The sequence below is a fragment of the Mytilus edulis genome, chromosome 6 (genome assembly GCF_963676685.1).
Source record: "Mytilus edulis chromosome 6, xbMytEdul2.2, whole genome shotgun sequence".
Lineage (NCBI taxonomy): Eukaryota > Metazoa > Mollusca > Bivalvia > Mytilida > Mytilidae > Mytilus > Mytilus edulis.
In genome coordinates, this window is record NC_092349.1 from 89831331 (window position 1) to 89844897 (window position 13567).

Sequence of the window (13567 nt, forward strand, 5' to 3'; positions counted from 1 at the left end):
TTCTGAAATGCATTAACAGTTAATTGAAAAATTTTAAAGAAAAAAATCTGAATGATTTATAGTAGGGGTAATCAAAACAAGACATCATTAATGGTCATACAAAAAAATCAATCTGAACGAGTGCTGTTTGCATTTTCCCCCTAATTCTATTTATTAATAAACACTGTGCACATCATATTCATCCATGTCGACTATTATTTTCATATTGATCTAAGTCAATCGTCTATTTATCTTAACTACCTATTCATTTTTTTTGATTAATAGGTACGTCTTTTCGGTGCTAGTTACTATTAAATTAAATGATTCCTTGACCTCTTTGTTCCCTATTGTACGTTTGTATCAACATATTTATATATACCATTACAATAATACTGTATTCCAAAGCAATACAGCTTACAGAATAAACATATTTACATTAAATTTCAATGCATCAGTCTCATATTAATAACAATAATTATACAAAATACACATATGGTGGAGAATGATAATACTCATATCATAAATAAGGAATACTCTTTTGTCGTATAATGAAAAACAAGAACTATCTTTAAAAAAGATATCCGACGTATTTAAATTTGAGTATATGTTTAAAACTGTCATTTCGATAACCTTCAGAAGCACAAAGATACCATTTAAATAACGTTTTCTCTGTTTGTGTTCAGTATTCTCGGTCCTCGTATCTTTCTACATGTTTACATTCACCAAAACCCCGCGGAAATCTCACATGCGTTGGTGCGTTCTAAAAGTCATGTACGTTCGTACAACAAAGTTTACATTAAAAATTATATAATTGTCCAGAATAAACAACTGTCACGGATGCAAAGAGCTATTGGAGAAACAATTATTTTAATAAAAATATAAATCTTTGTAAGATCTAGTTCAAATATTTATAGTTTTTCACTTGCTTTTCATCACGATATAATTAACGAGACGTTTTTTCAAAAACAACCAAATCACCCACCATGACAGCATTTTGTCCAATCACAGAAAGGATTTTCGAGCATGCGTATTCTGTTGCCATAATTAAGCGTCCTTAAGTTCAATGGGCACAAACCGAAACTATACCGACTACGTCGATAAAAAACCATTTACCTAAATTATAAAGTTCTTTCATGTTGGGCTCTGATAACCACTGTATAAGTTAACAAGAGTGCACACACTGAAATGTCTCGCCTTCTTTACTAATCATTGATATTATGTTGATACTCCTAAATATAAAGCTTTTTAACGACTGTCACATAAACTTAACATGAACCATGAAAATGAGGTCAAGGTCAGTTGAACCATATATATGCCATGCAGACATGTACAGCTAACAATGCTTCCATACAACAAATATAGTTGACCTATTGCTTATAGTTTAAGAAAATAGACCAAAACACAAAAACTTAACACTGAGCAATGAACCATGAAAACCAGGTCAAGGTCAAATAAAACCTGCACGACTGACATATAGATCATAAAATATTTCCATACACCAAATATAGTTGACCTATGACATATAGTATTAGATGAAAAGACCAAAACTCAAAAACTTACCTTTGAACACTGAACCATGAAAATGAGGTCAAGGTCAGATGACATCTACCCGCTAGACATGTACACCTTACAATCATTCCATACAACAAATATAGGAAACCTATTGCGAAAAGTATGAGAAAAACAGACCAAAACACAAAAACTTAACTGTAACCACTGAACCATGAAAATGAGGTCAAGGTTAGATGACATCTGCCCGCTAGACATGTACACCTTACAATCATTCCATACAACAAATATAGTAAACCTATTGCATAACGTATGAGAAAAACAGACCAAAACACAAAAACTTAACTATAACCACTGAACCGTGAAAATGAGGTCAAGGTCAGATGACACCTGCCAGTTGGACATGTACACCTTACAGTCCTTCCATACACCAAATATACAAGACCTATTGCTTATAGTATCTGAGATATGGACTTGACCACCAAAACTTAACCTTGTTCACTGATCCATGAAATGAGGTCGAGGTAAAGTGAAAACTGTCTGACGGGCATGAGGACCTTGCAAGGTACGCACATACTAAATATAGTTATCCTATTACCTACAGTAAGAGAGAATTTAACATTACAAAAAATCTGAACCTTTTTTTCAAGTGGTCACTGAACCATTAAAATGAGGTCAAGGACAATGGACATGTGAATGACGGAAACTTCGTAACATGAGGCATCTATATACAAAATATGAAGCATCCAGGTCTTCCACGTTCTAAAATATATAGCTTTTAAGAAGTGAGATAACACCGCCGCCGCCGCCGCCGTAGCCGCCGCCGCCGCCGGATCACTATCCCTATGTCGAGCTTTCTGCAACAAAAGTTGCAGGCTCGACAAAAACTGGTTGTTGGCGATAATATTTTTCAATATATTGTTTTCTTACATCACTATACCTGATATATTCTTAAATCAAATGGTGTTCATCTTCAACAATATTGCTATTGCCTAATTACATATATATTTGATTTAAAGGTCTAATTAAATAAAATTGCTGATATGACAGTTGTAAGTTGTCCATTCGTTTGATGTATTTGAGCTTTCGATTTTGTCATTTGATAAGGAACTTTCTGTTTTAAATTTCACTTCGAGTTAGGTGTTTATGTTATTTTCCGTATGTACAAAGGTAAGCATCAACAAAAAGGGAAAAATAAATCTTAAACGGTAATTTTGATCTTAACATCATTGGAAAGTCTAAAGAATGAGTATTCAGTGACGGTTAGTCTTTCAGTTAATTTCCAGACTTATCCACTGCTGTAAAGTCATGACTGTTCGCGGTCAATTTAGTACATTTCTACAGCTTTTCAGACAATTCATTATAATGTCGATGTGTAGAGTTAAGTATCAACAAGTCTGAACATAGTCTGAACAGATCGTAATTGAGTGCGAGCGAAAAGTGTGGACTGTACTGAATCTATATGCGAAAATTACGTATTTAATTTTTGTTGAGTCAATTCAGATTTGTTGCGGTTTTTATTGACCTTTTCAAATGAAAATTGGTTAACATGTGTGAGATTCAAATATTCAGCACGTACCTACAGGTAAAACCATTACTTTAAATTTTTCCGGTTTGTCATGTTTTTAAAAATGTTATCGGTATATGTTAAATTTGCAGGACTTGTCCTCACTTCTACCTCCTCGTTGCTAACCAGGGGGCTTAATTATACTAATGGAAGGTGTTCTTGTGAAAAGACAAATGAATAAATGAATAAATGAATAAATGAATAAATTAAAAAATTATTTTTTTTTTTTTTTTTTTTTTAAATTAAATAATTAATAATCAAATAAATATAAATAACATGTGTTTACCTAGATTAACCTGTGTTTAACTGTCAAACGAATGGGCGGAAATGTAATAAAGAGCTCCAAGCTCACGTAATGATTCTTATACACAATTGTGATTGTAATGGAAGCAAATGTATATGAATAAAACCTTTTTTCTGACTTTGTGATAGAAAAAGTATGATTAGAGAAATACAAAATAGATATATTGCCAATAATATGAAAAATATGATTAAAAACAAATAGATACATTGCAAAGAATATAAAACATTATGATTTTGAAAATAAAAAATGATGTATTGAAAAGAATAAAATTGAAATGTACTTTCATAAAATAAATCAAATATAAGAAATAATTAAAAACCAATTGTTCAGAGAACAATTGAAGGTCTTTCCATCAAAACAATGTATTTTGATATGAAAAGTTGTGAAACTAAGTTTAAAATGTCATTTCAATCGTCAAATGATAGCTCCTAGTAAGCTGATTTCAAAAATATATTGTTTCCATACTTTTTTTTTAAATAAGGGAGATAATTTGTTACTTCCGGTTTGAAAAATGTTACTTCCGATTATATTTGAATATTTACTTGACACTAATTCCAAAAATATCTGGTTCTATATACTTTTATATTAATAAAGTACAAAAAAATAGCTACTTCCGGTTGTTTTTTTCAAGGTTAAATGGTTTGATACCTTTTTCTAAAAGTTGTATATCTTTATCATGTATACATATAGAATAAAAGCAAAGGTCAAAATCTAGAACGCCAAATTAAGCTATGACCTTGAGATCAATTTCAAGGTCATAAACCAAGGACCTCAAATCAAAAGACCATAGGTCTTAATTATATTTAGTTAATGAGTTATATCACCAAACGCGTATTTTTAAATACAAGAGGGGAGAAAACTCCCTTTTACATTCAACGTACGCTTGCAATCAAAATTTACATCTTACGACATGTCGCAACTAACAATTTAGTAAAAATAATTTGTTGATATCTTATACAGTCTTTGGATATAAGTGAAAATAAGCCAAATTCAAATATTAGAATATGACCTTGACCTTTGACCTTGACCTAATTTTTATTTTTTGGGACCAAGGACCTCAAATCAAAAGATCCTAGGTCTCTATCACTTATGATTTATAAGATAGAAATTCATATCACTTATATCAAATGCATAAGGGGAAATAACTCTCATATGGAGCGGTCATATCGCTTCGGTCAAAACAGGACAAATCATGCCAAGGATATAACGAGCAATTTTGTAAAATAAATTTGTCATAATCTTTAACGGTTGCGAAGGAGATGCGCTAACAAGGAAAACAGTGTTTGGGGAGATAACTCCTACAAAGAAAAGTATTCGTTTACGCAGGGTAAATTTCAAAAGCGCATAAACTGTTCAATATCATATACAAAATATCTAAGCGACATATTGCGAAACAAATGTTTATCGCAAGAACAAAATTAGGCGGAAGAAAAAAAAAAATAATCAGAAGAAAAACAATAGGTCTTTCCACAGAAAAGTGGAAAGACCTAATAAGTTGATTAAAGCTTAAAAGAAATAAGAGAACGATAGCAGAATTATACATACTACGCAAATACTTTTAAGTTTGAAAATATTTGAAAATATGCATGTTCTATTTACATGATTAAGAAAGACAGCATTCTAAATTAGAAAAATGATGGAATTTGTAAAACTTTACTTAAATATGGGTTATATCATGCTTTGAAAAAAAATATAATTACATATTAGGTCAAGGAGTTTGTTTGAGCAACAAGTTAAAGTGAAACTTCGCCTAACAATTAAAAATTGATATTATATTCAGTATGTATGAAAAAGCACAATTCATATGTTTTAACGTTTCATTCTTCTAGATAAGATATCACTACAGAGTTTCAATTCAGAATATCCATTTTATACATATAGCAATCTTACCACATCTTCTTTTTTATATTGACGACTTCTCGGTTTAAAAAGACACGTGATATCTATAAACAACAAAGTACCAAAACAAGTGGGGACTAACGTAGTCATAATTCAATGTCAAAATATCTTGTCAAGCTAATGACAAACGCATGCACAGTTTCCCGGATTATAAAAAAAGGAATTATACAAGACAGTCGTGTTATCTATCGGCAAACTTTTTGTTAACTAATTAAATATGGAACAATGTTTAATATTGATTTAAGAGTCGGAAAGGTCTGCCGATTGGATATTTATTATTTTTATGAATACTATGTTCTGTCGTTATTAAACGTGTTTTTTTTTAACTTAGTTTATGAAACAATTAAATATAACAAAAAGTTTAGAACGATTTATTTTATGGATTCTCTCATAGTTTAAAGTCGTAATCAACTAGCTGTGTTCCGTGTAAAATTGTTTTCAACAATCAAATTTGTTAATAATATTCTATGTAATACATTTATCTAATTCGGTCCTTTCCCAATTTGATCATCAGCATGGCTAAAGAAATTATTACCAGGGGTATTGTGAGGTGACACGTTCAGGTATTCAAGCGATTTCCTGTCGAGCAAATTAACTCTTATTAAATAATGCAGATTCATACATCGCAACTTGGATCTTTCCATTTAAAAACTATCAGGTGTAATATACAGTGGTATTCCAGACAATGCTAAATTCATACGTGCATACAATTTCAATACCTCTTGTTTATAAATGATATTTCTGGTGTAATTAATGATGTCTAAATAATTCCTTAAAGTTTGATGAAGTGAAAATCTGTTTTAGATATTTTGCTGGTGTAAAATTTGGAAAATGTATGTATATTCTCGTTTTCAATAAGTTTGGACATTTTAAAACATAAACATATATATTTCACATGAATGAACGCACTGGTCGATCATTGGTTATTACAAATACATAGTTACGGAACTATAGATGGTCACAGTTTATACAGATAGATAGTTACGGAACTATAGATGGTCACAATTTAAAATAAGTATATTGAAAATGAGAGAGAAACCAAATTAGCCCAATTAATTTTTATGTGTAATATGACAACTGCAGCGTTAATTCAATCACATATGTTATAGCAGGAAGGGGCATGGAAACCATACCGCCTAAATAAGTTTAAGATTTCGTTCAGAACAACCTATTTTTTGTGCTTTATATGCTCGAGAATATACGTCTAACTATTGGCATGTAGTATAATCAAATACTATATTTCAGCTCTAGTCCTAGTGCTGTTTATGTTTTATCAAACAAACTTAATTTCGGATTATCATACTAGTACGGAGGCTAGCATTTATAAATAGGGTTGGCTTTGGCTGACTTCGTATTGTACTCCTGGCCAGTACTCATTTTTTCACACAAACCATTTAATGCTTGCATATAAATATCATTTGCGTTTAAAAAATTTACACACCAGGGACTTATAATAACGTATGGCTTAGTACAACATGCAGGCATTGACCTATCGTCGACAGAGGTAAGAGATATGACAACTAGACATTGTTAAAACAGATTTCCTAAAATCCTTCGGCTTTGACAAAAAATATCATTATTCGTATAACGATTTTGAATTAACACACACCAAACCAATAAAAACGTATGGTAACGTATATCATGCTAACGCACTACAAAACTCCTATATCTGTACTTGACTCTACTGATTGTTACTCGATCAGTCTGAATTGGTCCTAATTTTACTCAATATTACCAGTGATCGGGAAGGACGTGCGCCCTGCGCCTATAGCGCATATCGACCAGAAATGGCGCATAGCGTGACTTATGTAAGCGCCCACGTGGCGCACGATATTTTTCACTTCGTTTCGATACGTTTAGATATCGTCAAATGGATTTCCGATCGTGTTCCGTGCCGCCATGTGTGTGTACACAATTTGTAATGTTCCCAAATGATAGGAGCACTTATATATTTTTGGGACGTCTCGGGTTTTTTTCCATGGAAATAATAGAACCATGGGGTGTAACTGATTACCCAAAAAACGTAATTAACCATCATTCATGATATGATTTTTTACAACTTTAAATTTGTGAAATTTGGCTAGTAAGGACGAGATGCCTCTAACTATTATCTTTTAAGATAGTTCAGCTTGCTATTATTTCGATTGAAAAACCCCAAAGCCTTTTTATGAATATAGTTTTTGTCTCCATAAAAGGCGGCTAACTGTCCTTGTCACTTTTTGGTCTTTGGCTTGTTTTGACATTTTGTAAACAGGCCTTCAGCGAATTGTTGTTTTGTTTTATCAATTTATGATACTCTCTACTGTTATTGTTGTCATCGTGATGAAGTAATAATAATACAAGAAGTGCAGAGGAAATGTCAGAAACGTCCTCTAATACGGAACGTCGGGAACAAGTATGGTATCGACGAAGACCCAAATTTAATGTAAAAAACAACAACATGAACATGAACAAGACAACAGTACCAGTAGAAACATTGTAAATAAAGGTTATCTTAAATATTGTCTGGTTTGGAAGAAATAATTTTACATATTTTGAAATTGAAATAACAAAATCATAGGCACAATATCCATGATATTATTTAGAATCAAAGGTAAGTACCACAATCTCTTTGCCCAGATATACACTTTTTATTTTTTTCCACTGTAGTCAATTCAAATGGCCCATTCATTTGACAACATGACCCATTATTTTTTAAAATGGCCCCTTGAATTTAATTTTGAGGGCCCTGGGCCCATAGAGAAAAAATCCTTCCAGATCACTGATATTACTCAACCTCAATCTTGACCATACACGACTGTACGGATTGATGATTTTGATCCTTATCATTGCCATTGAAAATAGTCCCGAACAGTCTGAAACAGTCTTAACCTATTATCGACCTGTACGCGACCAATACTTGTCCAGTTCTCGAATATTTTTGTCAGTCTGAGCCATACTCGACCAAAGGTCTGAACAATACTCGACCAAAGGTCTGAACAATACTCGACCAGTCTGAACCATACTTGACCAAATAACTTCTACCTTTTTTGCTAATTTTAACTGTTTAAATAACTTTCTTTTTAACTGACATGACAACAATAGAGTAAAAATATATAAAAGCAGGGTTTTACATCCTTACATGCTTATCAGAGTTGTCACATTTATCAAATGAAGATTGTCAAATTATCTAATTTTAAAGTCTGGGTCTTGTTTAAAAAAATATTTTCTGTTACGTGAACACCTGTACTGAGGGAAATAAAACCTTATAAAGGTGCTTCTTGTTTGGCATTTATTTTAAACAAACCTTCATTCCCCTAAATTCTTAAATAAAAATTAAATAGGTTTCATGGTTACATACACAGTTATATAACTTATCTTTTTAACTAAGGTAACAACAGCCAACAAAAATACTGAAGTTGTTTTAACCTTATATCAGAAATATATCTATTCTTATTATAATTTGGGATATATATATATATATAAAATGACTGAATAAATGGTCAACGATTAATCTTACAGGGCAATGGATCATGTAATATGATTCTGTACACTACAAAATATAATATATAACAAGTCAAAAAGGGTACAACATCACCATCAAATAAGTATAAAATGAACAAATATTGGATATTTCGGATAACAGATATCCTTCTTCAATAATAGCACGATGTCAATATATTCAAACTGAGAAACTATCTAAATCTTGAAATTTATACAATTTAAGCTAACACCACAGACGCTGGTACAATTTTAAAGTTTAGATGTTATAACTGCATGGAGGGCAGTCCTGAAACAAAATAATCAAAAAAACAAAAATGCCCTAACTGATCCAAGTTGGTATAATATTTCAAGTTTAACAAAGGTAGGGCAATTGCAACAGAATTTATTCATATATATATATATATATATATATATATATATATATATATATATATATATATATATATATAAACGAGTCTAAATTGAAAACTACGTTCAAACCTATGATTGCATTGGATAAAAACCCCAATTTTTATACGTGTGCATGTAAAACAAATTTCGTTGTAGAAGGGTCTAAAAACAGCACAAACAACGTATTCCAAAAGACCAAAAAAGTGAAAAAGTATATTTAAACAAAACGCATTTGACTAACAGGTCGAACAACTGATGTTCTTTAACTCTGCTGACTGCCATTGGCGATTGCCAAATAAAATTGATCACAAGATGTAACAAAATGGATCTTAATATAGATTTAATACTAAACAGAAAAAATGTTTTAACTTGTTGCCACGATGTTATGCCACAAACATACGGTGTCAATATTTTTTTAGTCCACCAGATCCGGATTTCGACAATAAATGTCTCTTCAGTGATGTTAGGGATCGAAACGGTATTTGGAAGTCCATATACAAAGTACCCTCATTTTTAGAAAAAAAAGTATCCTCATTTTTAGATAGACTCTTGAATATTAAGAGTCAATATAGGATGAACGGATCATATAAACCGGAGGGAAAATATGATACAAGCCCAAACGAAAAAATATAAACGAGTCTAAATTGAAAAGTACGTTAAAAATATTCATTAAATAAAATAATAAAATAAGTAAAAAGTAAACAGTTCCATTCTATCGATTTCATCCTTCCATTGGGACTCTTCATGATAACTGATGTAGTGTCGCTATAGGCGACGTCGTTAAGGAGGTTTATGACGTTCCGCTATTTTTTCTTTGTGAACTCGCACCCGTTCACAGAGACTATTCCCGGTCTGTCAAATATATATATATATATACAACTCGTCAAAACATCAACCCAACAATGTAAGATCTATAAATTTGTTTTCGCAAAATATTTGTGAAAGCAAATTTACAGATGTAACATTGTTGAGTTGATGTTTAGACGAGTTGTATATACATAATGTACACAGCTATGTATCACCATCATTGCTGGTGATCCGATGGATAAATCTGTTGTAGAGTTCTTACTGACTCAGATTATAATTTAGTACGCCAGACGCGCGTTTCGTCTACATAAGACTCATTAGTGACGCTCATATCAAAATATTTATCAAGCCAAACAAGTACAAAGTTGAAGAGCATTGAAGATCCAAAATTCCAAAAAGTTGTGCAAAAAAACGGCTAAGGTAATCTATGCCTTGGACAGGAAAATCCTTAGTTTTTCAAAAAATAAAAGTTTTGTAACAGGAAATTTATTAAAATTACCACATTATTGATATTCATGTCAACACCGAAGTGTTGACTTCTGGGCTGGTGATACCCTCGGGGACGAAACGTCCACCAGCAGTGGCATCGACCCAGTGGTGTAAATAGTTATCAAAGGTACCAGGATTATAACTTAGTACGCCAGACGCGCGTTTCGTCTACATAAGACTCATCAGTGACAAACATTTGTCAGCATAAAAATCTAGTTCTAACACTGTTGGGTTTAATTTTGAGGCTAATATATTTACGAGTGCCTATAAATAGCAACATGTAACATTAAAATCTATAGTTTGGATTAGCAATGATTAATCAGTAAAAAGAGTAATACAATTACACAAATGAAATTATCAGTTGCCTCACATTGGAATTTTAACACACTATATAGTATGTAAATCTTAATTTTTTTTTTTTTTTACAATTGGATAAAAAACAAACGCAATATTTCGGTAGACAAATTAGCTTCACCGAGCGTGCATCTATCCTGGTAAAATCGGATGCAGAAAGTGTTGGAGCTCATTGTACATTAAATTTTGCTGCCTGATAAATAAATTCAAAATTTGGAAGAAAATTATGAAATTTTTACCTGTATCTTTTCTTGCTTTTTTCATTAAGCATATCAGGGTCTAGAGTATGGCGCTGGTGGATCCAAAAGTTTTATCTTTTCCTTCTCGTCGTGATATCCCACTCAGTGTTCATTTCTATATTTTGAAAAGTCACACTATCGAAAGGATGTTTCTTCGAGCGAAGATCATGAAGATGTCATGCGAAGGGACATATTTTTTTGTGTTGTACCTTAATCGATAGTAATTTATCTGAACATTAAATTTGTCTAGTGTTTCTCCCACGTACTGAATGCCATAGGTGCTACATGTTAATGCATAAATTGAGTTCTCCGTTTTACATTTGAAATTTGTGTAGATGGTATAACTTTGTTTTGTAAAGAAGCTGATGAAAGAGCGGCTAGTATTGGCAGCTTTACAACATAAGCAATTCCTTCTGAAGGGATGTGAGGAAAATACTTTTTTCAAATTGCAGTGATTCTCTATAAGTTTCTAATGATTCTGAAACAATTTAAAAAGTAAGGACGGTAAGTGAGTACAAGATGTGTTCTGTTGACTCCTTTGTTCGTATCCTTGTAATCCAGAAGTTTTTGACGGCTAGATCTGTTTGCTTTTTCGAAAGCTGTATCAATACTGTTGTTATTGCATCCTCGAACAACAAGATGTTTACGTAGTTTTCCAAGTCTAGCATTCTGCTTATTTTTAGTTGAGCATATTCTCTTGATTCGCATTGCTTGACTGAAAGGGATACCACGGGAGCAGTGTTTGGGATGGCAACTTTTTGTATGAGAAATTGATGTTTGTCTGTTTTCTGCGTATGGAGATCCGTTATCATGGTTCTGTTCTGGATGTAACTCGTAGTATCAAGGAAGTTGATTTTCTCCATTGATGTTTTATGTGTAAATTTGATTGATTGGTGGAAAGAGTTCTATTCGACTGTGATGCAGGTAAGAGATTTAGCTAACTACAAAACCAGGTTTAATCCAACATTTTCCAGCTGAAGGACGCCTCCGGGTGCGGGAATGTCTCTCTACATTGAAGACCTTTAAGTGACCTTCTGCTGTTGTTTTTTCTATGGTCGGGTTGTTGTCTCTTTGACACATTCCCCATTTCCATTCTCAATTTTATTATCAAAAGTAAAGCCAACCCGGAAAAGGAATAGTATCCGTGTTTTCATGCCATTACCGAAAACATAAATAAAATTTCTAACTTACTTCTGTAGGTAATAGTAATGAAAATCATTTAGTTTATTTATGCTACTGAAACTTTACTGCTTTGTTTTACAGAAAGTCAGAAAGGGAACACAATAAGGAGTTTTGTATATTAATTTAAGCAATGTTTGTCAGAATGAATGATATTTGTTTTACATGTAGCTGTATATTAGTTTTTGTTTCATTCATATAACTATTTCAGAAGGGATTTGTAATAATAATTACCATGCGAATGCTTACTTTATTTCAGAAGGCAACATCCCAGTAAAGTAAGTTGCATAATTATAAAATTGTCGAAATCACCTAAGATTTACTTTTCCATCAGTTTACCTGTTATCCTAAACAAATTATGTATTCATTTCTTTTATAATAAGTTTTTTCTACTATTGACGAAGAATGAAGTAAAAGTGTAACAAATCAGAAATTCTGTAATTTTGGTAAATATATGAAACTTTTATTCTTATTTTTGATGTTAAGTCATTTTCAAAACTGGATAGATTCAATTTCATGTCTTTTTTCAATTCCGTTGATCTCAGAAACAATGGAAGGAAGGTAACATTATTCTCCATAATATAATTAAAAAATGAAGCGAATTTTAGTTCTTTTCTAATACCATAATATTATGATAGAATATACAACTCTTAGCATGTATATCAACATAACTTCAGGAGAAAAAACCGAATATAATTTCAGCAAAGTAATAAATTGCAGAGCAGTTCGACTTGTCAATGATTTCCTTTTTTCAGCTCGAAATGAAGGAAGACTGATTTTTTTGAATGGCATAAAAAACGTCTTTTATTAAAAAAATAGGAAAGTAACTTTATATAAATTTCAAGCCTTCGAAAGGCTTGTCATGATTTGCGTAAATTATGGACGCTGATCGCCGAATGTTTAAAAGCCAAAACTGTATTGGAACTGAAACAGAAAAAAGGTAGATGGGGTGGAATGAGCCTAATGAGAAATAAAAAAAAAAAATCAAAAATGGAAGTCCTTCAAATCAAGATAGACAGTATTTAGTTTATCAGACTTATACAGACAAAATACTGCGTTGCAAGTGGCCTTTTTCAATATATATATATAATTCGTCTAAACATCAGTCCAACAATGTGAGATCTGTAAATTTGCTTTCGCAAATTTTTTGTTCTTCCCTGGCCGGGATTCGAACTCATGCTACTGAGATATCGTGGCACCAAATCGCCTTGCACTATGCTCGACGTGCTAGACCAACCGACCACCTAGACGCTACAATAATGAAGCTTCCGATGGCTGGGATTTACCTTTCCTCGTCAGTTTATATCTAGCGTCGTAACACAGTACATGATATATAAGACATGAAGATTGAATTTTTACAGATCAGCT